The following is a 16204-nucleotide window of genomic DNA, read 5'->3' as shown; positions in this document are numbered from 1 at the left end:
TGTTAGAAATAAAAGTACCGTAAATTTTCATAACATTGTTGGTCTGTCTCTTCAGCCCCACGCCATGTTTCTGGTTCACCCCTGGTTTTCTGCTAAGAGAGTGAAGCTTGGCTTTATAAAATTTATAAAATTTTAATTATAAAAGCTTTAAATAATTTTAAATTATATGCGATTTCATAGAATCAATGTCTTTCGCCTAGAGTTTATTTATTTCCGTTTCATAGATAAGCATAGATACCATCGTTGAAACACAAACATAGAATATATATTGTTTATTTATGATTATATATATATATATTAATATATATATATATATATATATATATATATATATATATATATATATATACATATATTACTTCTATTTCTTCCAATGAAGACGGAGTTGAATTCCGTCAAAATGATCAAGAAATAACGTGTGAGTGATCTTTTTATGTGTTCTTATATTGTTTGTTGCTGTCAAAGCTTGTTATATATATATATATATATATATATATATATATATATATATATGCATATATACATTAAAAAATATATATATATGCATATATATGTATGAATATATATAAATATATATAAATGTATATGCATATATACATATATATATATGAATATATATATATATATATATGAATATATATATATATATATATATGCATATATATATGAATATATCGAAGTGAGCTGTGTTTATGTTAATATTTTTATTTGTCTACTATAATTAAATGCAAGTATGCATGAAGAATAAGTGAACACCATAAAGGTGGTAACTGAACAACATATGTATGTATATATATATAATATATATATGTGTGTATATATAATATATGTGGGCACAAAATTTGATTAAAAACTTATTGTAAAACAGAACCACAAACAAAGGACAATCACTCATATATTTGAAGTATGTTTGTGTTTTTACGAACATGAAAGAATTTAGAGTGAAGGAAGAGTTAACATTTTATGAGATGAAAAGAGTGATTTACCGTAGTACAAATAGTTATTCACTCCGAACTCTTGTGGCTGAGTTCTGTTGGGAAAATGCCTTATAAGAAATAGATGAACTCCTCCAAACATAATGGCATATGCAAAGTTCGCGTATCCTTTATTCCAGTCGACTCTAAACATACCTGTCAGGTAGGTGAATTTTATTTGGCACATTGGTAATTTCATCATCGAAAGTATTCGCTCAGCCGATAATAGTTTTTCATCTCCGTCGCAGCTGATATTTCGGTCTGGGAGTAGCTTTGGAATTTACTGAAGGCTTATTTCTCTATAACTTCGGGAATAAATGATTTAGTTCATCGGAAAACATATAAATTTTTTGGAATTTTTTTCCTTAATTTTACTTTAAAATATTTAATTAATTTTTAAACTTCAGTGTCAGACGTCATCATTGGTGACAAAGTTCGTATTAGATCGGTAAGAAAGTTGATTCCAAAACATTTCTCCGAACTTCATTAAAGCTTTAGTATGATCTCGTTTAGCCGCTAGCGCTTAGAATTCAAACTACGCATGTAAATAAGTAGTAAGAGATAGCTTTTTCATGTAATTTTTTTACGCTATTACAAAACGCACGGGGCACAGTATATGCACTCTTCGCCATTCTGGAAAAGTGTTTGTTTCGAGTTTGGGGCATCATGAAGGCTATTCGAATATATTGATGGCTTATAACAATGTTGACATTTTCAAAGTTATATTTTCAGAAATTTGGCAAAAAATTATTTTCCCTCAGCATTATACATGCCATGCGTACTGTGGGATTCGATCATATATGCACGGGGTATATATTCAAGTATTCGTGGAAAAAACCAGTCACGCATTAATTCAATGTCGTAAATTTCTATTCCCACTTGGTAGTGGTCCTCTTCCCTTGAACAAACAGTTTGTTCGAACAAGTTGTACAGCGGTTCTCATTTCCTTTCTGGCATTTCGATTGGTAATGTACTCGTGATTAATGAGTTACCATATGGAATATGTATCCTTTTGGCGGGTATTGTGGATTACCTTTGGCACTATTTATCTCTTCCTGTCTATCTCTGTAAAACTTTCAGCTGTGCGCTTTCTATTTCCATTACCCCCCCCCCCCCCACACCATCGAGCTCTTCCCTAGCGCACTAATTGGATTACTAAATAAAGGCACTTCACTTTCCTGTAATGTACTAAAAATGTGATGTTTTCAGAGTAAATCGTAAATATGGGGAGTGAGTAAGTACTTTTGTCAGCCACACGCGTAAGTTGAAGGGGGAAAAATATTACTCCGTTGAATCTTGTTTCGAGAAAAAGCAGATAACCTTTTAAGTTGAGTGTCGTTTCCTGTATTTAAAATCGATGTTTTTGTTTTAAGTGATGAGAGAACATGATTCCTTGACTACCGAGTAGCAAGAACCATAGTGCCTGCAGCAATAAAGCACCCCAGATCTCTCCCAAACCCTGACCTCCTAGTGTAATTTTCCAATAGCCCTCTACGTGAGTACATTTGTTTCGTCAGAAACGTAGGAACTAGTGGTCAAAAATTCCCTGTCAACGTCAATTGACGCCCTTGATCCTTGCTCTCCACAGTAATCGTCAGCTATCGGTTCACTGACGGAGCACGATGAAACCGCGATGATAAGGGTGTAAGAGGTAACCGAGTTGCTCCCTCGTCGGTTTTTCGCGAAAAACTCCCCCGGGCCCCGTCTCGTCTCAATTGTCCCGTGTTGTGGCGCCTCCGCTTCCGCGACGCGGCGATTCGCGCGGCAATCGGTGAAAGAAGAATCCGCGCTCGTGCGCACAGTGGAGGCGGGTAAACACGCCGTTTTAATTCCTCGCTCCCTGTCCCTTATTGACTCGGGCAACACAATGCGGTGGCGTGACGACCTGTACCACCACGGTCGCCCTCCCTCCTTGGGTCTCCTTCCTGTCTCACTCTCTCCTGCACTCTGTCCCCCCCACCCCACGCCCCACCCGCCGCTAATTTTTCGCATCCGATCACCTTGGGTGTCGGAAGGAGGTGTGTCTTCCCGGCGACGTATCGCGAGAGCCCGTGGAGAGATCCCGATCGCGCGGGTGGCGTGGTCGGGTGGGCGGAGGAGGAGGCGGGTAGCATTAGAGGGAGCGGGTAGGGAGAGGAATTACAAGGTGCGTCAATAAACCGCAGTGGAAAATTTCGAGCGGGTATCTTTTTGCGAGAATTACGTAAAAATCTCCCTCACCTGAGTTCGGAAAGATATATAAATGTTTACCCTCAGGAAGAACAATGATTTTGCAGAATATTTGTAAAAATCCGGTGAGTTTTTGAAGAGCCTATAAATTGCCCCTTGCTGTTGAAAATAGTTAGAGGTTTCCGTGAACTTAGTTCAGAGGAATATAAATTCATTTTCGACCACGTTTTTTCGTGTGGGTCTTTTTATTTCCTAGTCAGATATTTTCGATTATTTGAAAAAAATTGAATTTGGTAATTGTCAACCGGCAGCTGCTCCTTTCTTGATTCCGATGCATGAAAGTGATAATCGGTGTTGGAAACTCATGAATCAAAAAAATTAATTAATGCTCAATGGTTTTACGATAAGTAAATATTACGATTTGGTTATTTTCGCTAAATTAAAGGAAACTACTACAACGTTACAAAGATTCGACAGTGTTTTGGTAGGAAAAGGACGACTGAATACCTCCGCAAGGACACGTAAATCATAAATATTTTTCGGAAGGAAAACATGAAAATCATATTCCAGGTCTAATGATTTTTTCATGTACAAAAACGATCACGGAAAACGAAATTTTTTTCTTACTTCTTTGCCTTCAACGTTCAATTTCACTTTCATTCCATAAAAGGCGGGACGTTTTCAAAACTTCTCTTCAATAATTCGCTGGAATTTCAAAAGAAATCCTTTTTCGAAATCTTATTGTAACTTTTTTCGACCTTGTCGCCTTTGGTGGGAAAAACTTTATATTTGGCCGTGCGATATCGCAAAAAAAAAACTAGCGCATTTCTGGACCAAGTTCTGCGACCGCTAAAATATGAAAGCTATTCTGGTGTAGGAAAGAAAGCTTTAAATTACCATTTTAAAATGGGCAACTGTCACTCCAATGTTAAAATCCATCGTGATTAAAAATTTCAATTGAAACAACCCACGGTCAATTGAAATTTATTTGCTAGAAGATTTTGATTCAATCGTCATTAGCTATCCGATGCTACAAGTAATTGGCCTAAAAGTTTTAAGCGGTAATATCTGAAACCTGAATTCCCTGCGGGTGTATCTGTGAAATAATCTGAAATAGATGCAGCTCTTTGAAAATTTAGGAGCTTTAGAGAAGCTGTAATCGCTATTGATTTCACTTCGTGTGCAATTATACCGAAAACTTTCTATTTCTTGATTATGTAAAGTGTCGAAAAGTAAAATGGACGACAATTGTTTATTGGCGTAAAATGAAGATATCATTCACGAGGCAACGGCTGAAAAATGTTTCGCATATTACATAATGCAGGTTGACGAAATATATAGTATTTTGAACAGAATATACATAGAAAAAATATGTTTCACTTTCAGAAAATATATTTTCATAGTTAGATTGGCTCTTGAGATAATTGTAGATAAGGCATCAGCAACTGATCGGACAACTTTATTACAATTCGCATAAACTTATTGATTTTACCTACTCAATTTTTTGAAAACAAACATTCTTTATGCATGTAAAATATGTTAAGAAAGTGTCTATTGGTGATAAATAGTGGGACAACTTGATTTTAATGATCATGCATTGATTTCATTACTTGGAAAGGTAGAACGTCAATCACCTTTACATGTAACGATTTTATGAAATCATTAAATATGTTTAAATTAGTATAAAGCATTCTTTGGAAGGTCTTTTATGCTAACTCGCTGTCTAATAGTAGCACTGTGTCATTTTCAGACGAGCAGTTTTGAAATATCAAGCTCGTTGCCATTCAGCAATCATATGATCCATTACTAATGCATTGGTATTCCTTATAAATGAAAATTATCTAGTCTAATCTGAAAACATAAGTAATATTTTCTATTTTTAGAGTTAAGTTGGTAATATATGTACGTATTAACTGTAATATCAAAAAATACATTTGTTCATAAATTAAATTATTTGAATATTTGTGAGTTTAGCTGGGAAATAATTTAATAGTGTATGTTTTATACTTTTGTTTGGAAATTCTTAAATTTTACTTAAAATGGATGAAACCATTTTGCTAAGGATAGTATTGGTTACATGGCCATTAACACTCGTTTTATGAATGAGTTTTTATTGGGTACTCTGGAAAAACTTGTGAAGGTATTGAAAATCTTTGACAATGCTTAATATCGCCGTAATCTTTTTATGCATATTTCAAAATAGTAGACATTATGCCTACACAATATTTCTCCCTGATAACGTACACTACGCAATTATTTTGAAATGTTTGATCACGAAGGTGTTCTAAAATTTTCTTTCTAGTACTTGAGCCAATGTGATACTGTGACAACGTGTTAATGTTAAGCATGGCATTTCATACATTTATTTCATATTTACGGCATTAACAAAAGCATAGGATTTGGACGGTTTAAAAATAATAATCAACTGTCCTTCCCTTCTCTATTGCTCACTACCTTACGCAAGGTTAAGTAGATTGAATCAATATTCGAGCGTTATTGCTTAAAGAACGCCGAATGGCTTTCATGAAACCAATGATCCAACTTCGGGATTGATAGGAAATTTCTGACAAACACACAAACCCAAGCGCTCGAATTATATGAACTTATACGCCCGATGCATGTATAAGTCCTTAAAAACTAGGTCGATAACTATCAATAAAATTAAGGGCCAAGTTCTGGTATTGGGGAGCCGGTAATCTTTTGATTGTCCACCGAGAAACCGGAACGAGTTCTTGATATTTTTAGATATGACAGCGAAGAAATATAAAATTTATATCCTCGGCTAAATTAAAGACTTTTTGAATGGTCGCATGCAAATAGTTGTCATAGATGGTGCTAGCTCTAATGTAGTGGAAGGCAGTGCAGGTTTTCCACGCGGAAGTACTATCGAACTTATTTTATTCATTCTGTATGCTAACGAAATTAACTCCGTGGTAAGATGCCTTTATTTGCCGACATTGCAGTGGTTTACAGAGATATCCGTAATCCTGAGGAAAAAGTAGCTTCAGCAGATGATCTGAATGCTATACAACATTGGTGCGATACTTAGAAATAAGAATTGAACTTAAAAAAGTGCATAGTGGTGAATTTTTTCAAATTAGAGTAGCTCACTCCCGAATTCCTACTGTATCAGGAACGCCGTAATAGAAAGTTTGGACTTAGGCGTGACTCACCACCTCTCCTGGGTAAAAATAGGCGGGGAATAAGCATTAAACTTATAGTTAAATTCATATGTACACATAAATACATATAGACAGACATAAAATCATTTAGCACAGATTTGCACATCGAAAAGAAAAAAGTATATATATATATATATATATATATATATGTATATATATACACATACATACATATACATATATATAAACATATATACATACATATATGTACATAGAAATATACATATGCACACACATACACATATACATATATACATTCATATATATATACATATACACACAAATACATACACACACACATACACATATATATGCATACACATACCTACAAATATACATACATATCCACACACACATACATACACACATAAGCATACATACACACATAAGCATACATACACACATAAGCATACATACACACATAAGCATACATACATGCATGCATACACATACATAATTACGCACATATACACCCATGCATACATACATATATAAATTAAGGATATACCTACTCATACACACATACTCAAATTAAATGACAATGAAGATAGAGTACAATAAAATAAGGAAAGTCAAGCAAAGAATGAGGTTTGTGGGAAAAGCTAGAGAGAGCGTAATATGCGAGAATATGCTGCCATGATATGGGATTCTCATGAAGAGGTATTAATTGCCGAATTAGACAGCGTACAGCGTAGAGAAGCTAAATTTTAAAAACTTTGCAATGATAAATTGAGTAGCGCATCAACATTTTCCGAGGAGCAAGGATGGGAATCACTCACGTAATGAATTGCGCACCTAATTACAGATTAAATCTGTTGCATACATTGGAAAGATGTCTCTTCCTCAATGATGTTGAGAATGTATTATAAACCCCATCGTGTTACGGTAGGACAGATAATGCAAATGAAATGGGTGAGATTAAGTGTAGATCACATAGATTTATGATGTCATTTTTCCCATGAACGATAAGAGATCAGAATAACATATCCCGACCTCGCTAGGGGGGGGGGGGAGCATTTTGGGTCAAAAGTAGTTTGGTGTATGGCCACTCCCGGCCTTAAACCCTAGCGGTCGCTTGCAGGGTGCCATGCATGAATGAATAACTGAATAAACCGGAACCACCCTCTATATCCGTCAATGCCTGCAGTTTTCCCATTGAAAGGCAATAAACCAGACACCATTAATGGATGATGTCTTTCGGTGTTTAGATTTCTGTGGAAACGAAGTATTAATGTGATCCTAAGATCTCCTAACGACACTAGTCCCCACTCAAGCCCTTGGTTTGCTACTTCAAAACGAGTTTTTTATCGACTTTCACGGAGTGAGTTTTTACCATTTCTAATGAAATCGCACTTGTCCTAGTCTTAAATTGACGAAATCGTTAACATTTTGGCTCGGTTATATATGTGAACTATCCTGATACAATAAAAAGGAAGTGAAAGAGTGATTGGAAGAACTGGGAGCGTGAAGGGGAAGAGAGCTGAAGAATTTTATGATAAAAATTGGGATACCGGAATAAAATATATCAAGCAATAACAAGATTAAAATACAAGTGCATGTTGTTGGCATATTGATCGATAAATAATTATTTATCACATCCCTAAAACTTTTTTGAACATGTAAAAAATATAAGTTTTAGATTCAGGTGTGGCGTGGTGGAACTGTTCCATAACGACAGAGACGTAACATTTTGCAGTTTTCCACTTAATAAAGATTTATTTTCGACTAGTTTCGATGTGCTACATCATTTTTAAGTTGAATGAATTGAAAATTGCGTAGTTCATCGAAACTAGTCGAAAATAAATCTTTATTAAGTGGAAAACTGCAAGAGTTTTCGTCTCTGTTAGTATAAGAAAAATAGTTTGGAAGTCCAAAGCTAGCTGCTGTCAAAACTCTTTCCGTTTAAATGATACTTAATCTTTGGAGAGTGGCTTCACAGAACTGTCATGTTACTGAGTGATGTGATTGCTCTCAAGTTCAGATTTATGGCCCGAGAAATGAAGTAATTATGAGAGATACATTAGGTATTAGGTTTCCTGTAGTTTTATATAGAGGAAACATTTCCAACAGTCTTTGCTCATTCTTTTTTCGTGATGAAGCAGAACGTTGCAATTCCGCATTTCTGCCCAAATGTACCTTTCGCATTGCCATTTCAATGCATATGCTAAATTTATAACCAGTCTCCTAAGTACAATGTTAAAAAAAGGTAAACGCAATTGAAGCATATGCAAATTCTATTTCAGTGTCGGAGAGCATCAAAACCAAGACTCTTTTTTTTTATGATTCTTTTCCTGCAAACTCCCTTATGAGTAACCCATGGCGCCGGCCAAAGTTGACTGATACGAAGTTCGCGCATGGTGATATCCCCTGCTTTGTGTCTCGTCGACGTGAACGTTATGATAGTAGAGGCAGCTAATTCTTAACCTCAACAACACCACGGAGACTTCAAGTGGGATTATAATTCATGAGGGCAAACAAAGCACGGTTTTATTGTAAGCAGTTTCGCGGTATCTTCAATGCAGAACGAAAGCACGAAAGTTTAAAACCGCCTTAGACGCGTGTCAAAGTGTCTCTTTTATATGGAAGGTCGCGGATTCTCCTGAGAAATGATACCATCGTGTAGATATTATTTCCGGAAGCACGTAGAAAATGTTTATTATGCGCGTTAAAGAGTTTAATTCCAAGTAAATATAAGTAAGCGCTATTCTTGGCCAATCTGAGCTTCTTCTCCAGTAGGAAATTTCCATGGGTGGTATTGTCAAGTGCCGTTCCCAGCTGGGTTGCTGCTTGTTCATAAATTGAATTTATTTTCACTCATTAGTTAAAAAAAATATAGATGGTTATGTAATTCCAGTAAATCGTCATTCCTATTCGGGCCAAACCAGCTAATGACCAAAACCTGTTTTTCACCATTAGTAAATAGAAGAGATACCTCTTAGGTGCTTAGCTTGATTGGCTTGCAGGTAATAAGCAACAAATATCAATAGACACTCTTCTATGTACGTGAGTCGTTCAAAAAGTCCTCAGAAAATCCAAAAAATGGCGCTCGTAATATTTGGAAAGGTTTGCGTTTAGTAAGCCTCATCTCTGACTTAGCTGCTGTTTAAGGTTCAACTATATCCAACACGTGAATTCATTTTCATAGTCGATTGAAGAAACAATTTTATTTATGTAGAAAAATGGAAAAACTGAGTGTCGTGTAGTGATTAATCACTTCTATTTAAGAAGCTAAATTCTCAAATAAATTAAATCCGAGTTGGTTGAAGTTCTTCGCAACTGTTTACAAGGACTCTACAATTTACTCTACTATTACACTACAGATATTGCGTTTTCATATCTTATCCTTCGTTCAATAATCAAATTCAAACGTTTTCTTTGAATCTCTGCCAATACTGTGTTCCTTAAAGCTTCTTCTCGTTTAGTGAAATATTTATGGATATAAATTGATACATATACTATTTGGGCCTTCATTAGTTTTTCTTATGTTTCTTTTGGCTCTAGTTCTTCGGCGTTCAGATTTATATACTTCAGAGCGACGGCTGCGGGCACAAAGTGTTCAAGGCTGCGGGTCGTGGCTCATGTTGGTGTCAACGATGCCGTCAACCGTGAATCTGAAGAGATTCTGAATTCCTTCAGGGAATTGAACATGGAAACGAAGCGGGTGGGTGGTGTCGATGGGATTGATGTGATGCCCTAGATCTGTAGTCTTGTCCCCAGGATTTATCTAGGACCTCTAGTTTGGAGCCGAGTGGAAGGCATAAATCAGAGGTTGCGTGCTTACTGCAGGGATATCGGGGCGTCCTTCGTTGACCTTCAGCCGGCGATCCAATCGTGTTGGAACGCTCTGAACCATTCCGGTGTTCACTACACGTCTGAGTTGGTCAGGTGTGTAGCAAGTAGGATATTCGAGCACTGCAGGGCTTTTTTAGATTATAGTGTACTCGTACGTCAGCGTGTAGGCAGCGTTTTACAAATCTGGCTCCTCTACGCTTCACGCGATCCAATTCGGCAAATAATCCAATTTCGTGAGGACCCCATATACTTGCATTATATTCTAAATGAGGTCTAACCAGCGATATAACATTTCTCTTTGATCTTTTCATCACAGTTACATAATACATCTCTAATAAATTCTAAATTTTTGCTAGCTTGTCCACATATTCCCTGGTGTTCACTACGCGTCTAAGGCCGCCAGATATGTAACGGGTAGAATATCCGAGCACTGCAGGGCTTTTTTAGATTTAAAGTGTAGGTCAGCGTGTAGGTCAATTAGTGGGTCTCTAAAGTCTCCTTTACCAAAGTATGTAGCTTTAAATTAATTGAAGTTCAGCGTTGGCTATAGTTAATTTAACATGAATCAGATAGCATCGGACGGAAAATTTTATAAGGGTGTCAACATTAATAAGAAGACGATCCTCGTTAAAAATTCAAAAAAATCGTAATGTCAAGGAAACATTTTCTGTATTGGTAGTAAATTGGCGAAGTTTAAAAAACAAAGTCGCAGAATATCATCACCTTATTCGAAGCAAAGGCGCAGATATAATTGTTGGGACAGAAACCTAGTATCCAAAGATATTGCCGATGGTGAAATTTTCCCAAAATTCTTTTCCATTTACAGAAATGACAGAACAAAGAGAATCGGGGGTGGTACTTTTATTGCAGTTAAAAATTCTTGCTTCAGTAGGGCTAAGGTAAATCCGAGTAATGGTTTGGAAAGTGTTTGTTGCTCAATAAAAAGCCCTCAATCCAAAAGAATTTATGCATGCGCATTTTACAGACCGCCTGTCGACAGAAACAATTTAATACTAGAATTATATCAGCAAATCAAAGGTTTATTGTCGAAACAAAATGATCGCGACGTTATAATCGGTGGAGATTTCAATATTCCATCTATTGACTGGAGCACATATAGTTTTAAAACTGGAGGTAAAGACAAATATATCAGCGAATCGCTAATACATTCTATTCTACGTTGAACTCTTTGAATCAACTTTTCATTTTACCAACTAGGGGCGATAATATTCTTGTTTTGTTAGCGACAAATATTCGCGAAAATGTAATAATCTATAGAAACTATAAAAGGAATCAGTGACCACAGGGCAGTAAATGATAAGTTTCCGCTCCATGGGGTCCGAAATAAGAGGCATGAAAGGAAAATTTACTTTTTTAAAGAAGGGCGCTACAATGGCCTACTGTACGTGCTGCATAATCAATTTGCAACTTTTAGCAAATATAGAAATCACCGATATACTGGGGATACTTGGAATCACTTCCTTAAGATCACGCGCTCAGCAGTCAACAAGTTCATTCCAAGTAAATTTATAAAAGATAACACGGAAACTAGATGGTACAACGCGGATGTTAGAAAGGCATTACGAAGTTAAAGGCTATATCATACCAACATGAAAAATATTAGGGATTGTATTTCTAGCGTCAAAATCCTGATAAGATATTCAGGGCGAATGCTGAGAATGAATTTCGGAAAGTGTTAAGTGAATTCGAAAGGAAAAGTTCAGCGGAAAATTTGAAAGAGAATCCAAAAGCCTTTTTGGTCATGCGTCAGAGAAGTTTAAGGAAATAAGTCAACTGCTAACTCACTCAAAAATGATATAGGCGAAAGAGTACCCAGCAGTTTGGAAAAGGCTAACTTATTAAATTCCCTCTTACAAAGCGTCTTCACCGAGTACCTCCGATGGCTTACCAAATCGTGCCAGTCAACCGATGCCCAAAATTGAAATCTCTTATAATGAAATAGAACGTTGCTGAAAAATATGAAGCCTAATAAATCCTCCGGGCCCGATGAAATACCTACTCGTATATTAGAGGATCTTGCTTAGGAAATTGCGCCGTGTCTAGAAATAATATTTAAGAAGTCGCTGGTAGATCACAAGGTTCCCAGAGATTGGAAAACAGCTAACGGTACACCAATATTTAAAAACGGAAGCAAGGAGGAACCGAGTAATTACAGATCTATTTCCCTTACATCCATTTCGTGCAAGGTTGTGGAACATATAGTATAGTTGCTAGTTCGATCATGAGACACCTTGATAATCAGAAGTTATTAATGAAAAATCAGCAGGGTTTCTGAAAAGGTTGATCCTGCGAGACACACTTGCGCTTTTTGTTCATGATATTCTTATTTCGGGGGAGAGCAATGTTCCATTGGACCAGGTTTTTCTAGATTTATAGAAAGCCTTCGACAAAGTACCTCATAGTAAACTACTCGCAAAGCTAGAAACATATGGCATAGATAAAAATATCCGGGGTTGGATTATAGACTCAGAGAATACTACTACACCGAGGTGTAGTAGTATGTAGCGAGTGCTGTGATACTAATTGGATGTTCTTATTATTGCAGAATTTTAATGGCGTACAACACTTCTCTCTGTTAAAATTAACCACCCATAACTGATAATTCTCATTTAACTTCCCATTCGATTCCTATGTATGGCAACACATTAATTTGTTTTGTTTTGAAAAATGCAGACGTTTCCTCTGATCCAATTCACCGCGGACCCAAAATAATGAAAATAAACACAAATTATTCATAATGTGTAATTGCCAGTCATACTTAATTTAAATATTATATATTACCTAAAAATATACCATATTATTTTCTACATTACTGCGGATCCCTTGGAACTTATAATATGTACAGAACCCTGTGTATTGATGGTAGGTGGACATCCGAGAATAAGCATCAAGCGAGAAAACACTCCAACAGCGTTGTGTAATATGGATAATATTGCAGCGCCGACATTCAATAATAGGGTATAATTTGAGAAATATTTTTAACCAATACATTTATTTTGATGCACATTATTAGTTGTCATTTAATAATGAAGTCCTACTACAAATTATGTCTACAGCAAATGCAAGAAATCTTGCGATAATAGTAATTAGCCTTCAGAACAAGTACATCATTGAGTTCTCAATGAGACTGTCCGTAATTGATGTCAAGGAATGATTAGGAAAACTTGTGCTCTTGTAGATAAGAGTAATTACTTCAAGGGACTGATACCTAATGGAGGGATTCGGCATTGGTTTACCTAAATAGGCCAATAGTTTACCATGGAAGAACGGAGAGGGTCAACTAGCATGATGGCCTAAGATTTCTAATGGGGTCAGAGAAGCCGAATGAGTTCAATTTATGGGCCAAAATTAATGAGATAATGACTTAAATCCATATTCATAGATGTATGCATGTGCTTGGTTTCATAATATTTTAACTTTGGTCTAAAATTATGTTACTAGAAAAATGCGGAGTAATTTTAACATGACAGTAGTTAAATAACACTGTTCTTCTATTTGCTATTTTCTTTGAATGTAGCTCGTGCATACATTATTATTATAGAGTGTCTATTTTTTTGGATTTAATTATAGCTACATCCACGATATGATTTCATGGAAGTCAATTCAAATGCCGAGTCGCCATGTAGGAAAGTATGTCTGTTTTTCTTGGAATTCAGCATAATATGTGTAATATGAATTATGATTCGATCTCTGAAGGAAAGCTGAATGGCAATTAATTTGATCCCAAATTTCCATTTACTGCCATTGGACATATATGCCTAAATGTTCTATATATTCTGTTTTAATTTTATAGAAAACGAAATATGAACTCTGTCAGAGGCCAAAAGCCCAATAATAAGAAATAAATTGTAATATAAACATCTATAAGAGAAGATCTTTATTGATGTAAGATTGATGAGACTCTTCTTTTATAATTCCTTTTGTGAGAAACCTCATCATTCAATGAATTGAGGGACATTTTCACTCCTAGATGCCTCCTGGAATGGTTTTCACTCGTAACCCAGATTGTAAAGCATTTGTGATTTGTATTAAAAATATCAACAGTATTGTTGCTTCTTAGATTTAGTTAAATAGCACAAAATATTTTCAATTTGAATCAATTATGATCTATTAATATTCATTTCTGTTGATAATTGTACTCATAAAGCCGTATTAGATCTACAAAGATACGTGCAGGTATAGCGAGTAATCGATTGTGGTCGGGAAAAACATTTTTTTACATGCAGTATGGTTATGTAGTCCTTCTTGTCAACGAAAACTGTCCTTACTGTAATGAATTTTAAAGGTTATTTAACTGGAAAGCCATCTGGAATAGCTGGGAGAATAGGTTTTCAATTAATTGAATATTGCTGTACTGTTATTGATGGATAAAAATTGGACATGCTGTTGTAAAAGGAAAGGAGATGTGTTAACTAAGTAAGCGCTTTTGTCCGTAATCTTTTCCATGTTTGTGGTGTTCCTAAAGGCAACCCTTGAGGTTTATTGGTGCCCTACGCCGAAGAGGACATGCACTCATTACATCCATAAACTGTGAAAGAAATTTATGGCAAACATGTGCGTCGGCTGTTCTATTTCAGTATTGCCTTGTTTCTAACGTGTGGTGCCTCACTTCAATTTTGCGTTGCGTGGAGAGTTGCGTACGCTCCTGACGCCAACAATCTCAATTCGCCATGTGGGTGCTACCAACGACGTCCTTTTGGTAGTAGCTACATTCGTCCCCGTGCGAGCGGCGGGAATGGACGGGCATGTCTCCTCCGGAAGCAAAAAAGAAAAATCCATCGCCTCTTTTGTAATTCAGGATTTTCCTGGTAATCATGAATGCCAATACATGAGGTAATTGGAATTCAAAATGTAAAAAGCTAGATATTTTTCAATAATAAAAGCGTCTTTTAAACCGCCTTAATGACTTTCCCTGAGATAAACATTATGTAATGACTACAGGGGGTTAACTTTCTTCCAGGCTGGATGTATTTAAGGTATATTTATCGTGGCAAAAATGTTGCAACAATGCTATTGACTGTATTTTAAACGAAAACTTAAAATCGAGACGATATGACTGTTATCCGTCATTTCATTTTCTACATATAGTTTTACGGGAATTATTTATAAATTTAGCCTTCAATTTAATGCAAAAATGTTATAAATAGAATTGATTTTGGAATAAACAAAAACCTTTTCTATTTAATAATTGTATAAAATGAAATGTTACCCTTTTAAAGTCTCTTCTTGTGTCAATCATTATGAAACGACTCCATCACATCACGTTCTAAATCTCTATTGCATATCTTACATTGACTGTATTTTAAACGAAAACATAAAATTGAGGTCATAGCATGAAGTCTTGTTCGAAAAGATATTTGGATTTCACTGCTAAATTAACAATATTTTAAAATATCAACTGTAGAACGTCGAAGTTTTGAATGGTTTATATTGCATATTGTTCATTTGATTCATTGTTACTCGTTGACATTAAGGCCTACTCCAACGTGGTTTCGGTTGTTAAATTGAGGTAATAGACTGAAAGTCTATCAATTAATGAACGGCGTGGCTCAAAGAGATGAAAGTTTACCTATTGTATTCTGCTTTATATAGCATCCCCTTATAGAATATCCGCTCTTTGATATTTGAGTTTGTTATCATTGATAAAAACTCAGTCAGATGTCAGTGCTCATTATTTTTCTCGTATCAAGATTCAGATGATGAACGCACCTTCCACATTTAAAGTTTGGCTTTCTTAATGCTTGCTTGACCCTGCTTATATATGTCAAGGCCACACTCTCTACGCTGGAATCTTCCTTGTTGAAGGCCGCCCGTCGTATAGCCGCCATACCAGCCAAGAAATGGGTTATGAGAGTAAAATATTGGCAAGTCGTCGTGATTTTGTTGCCATTGGTGGTGACATGTATTTCTCGCTTGCTCTCGTGTTTACATCTAGCTTAATTCGTTTGCCTTTCCATTGATGAATTTGATCTCCTAATCGCAATTGTTCGGTGAATTCATCACCACTAAGTTCAAGGCGCGGCCTTCTGTGGCTATCAGCATCCTTCTTTTTATGTTCCAATCGAT

At 35.9% G+C, this 16204-nt stretch overlaps 1 protein-coding gene across 1 annotated transcript in view; it reads right to left on the bottom strand.

Moving 5' to 3' along the window:
• LOC139690685 (sodium-independent sulfate anion transporter-like) overlaps window positions 1-16204 on the bottom strand; it is an 88581-nt gene that overhangs the window by 55078 nt on the left and 17299 nt on the right. The window lies entirely within an intron of this gene.

This window comes from Hetaerina americana, unplaced genomic scaffold, assembly GCF_022747635.1.
Source record: "Hetaerina americana unplaced genomic scaffold, ioHetAmer1.1.p SCAF_3, whole genome shotgun sequence".
Taxonomy (NCBI): domain Eukaryota; kingdom Metazoa; phylum Arthropoda; class Insecta; order Odonata; family Calopterygidae; genus Hetaerina; species Hetaerina americana.
The sequence above is the reverse complement of the archived record's forward strand: the minus strand, read 5'-3'. Positions and strand labels throughout refer to the sequence as shown.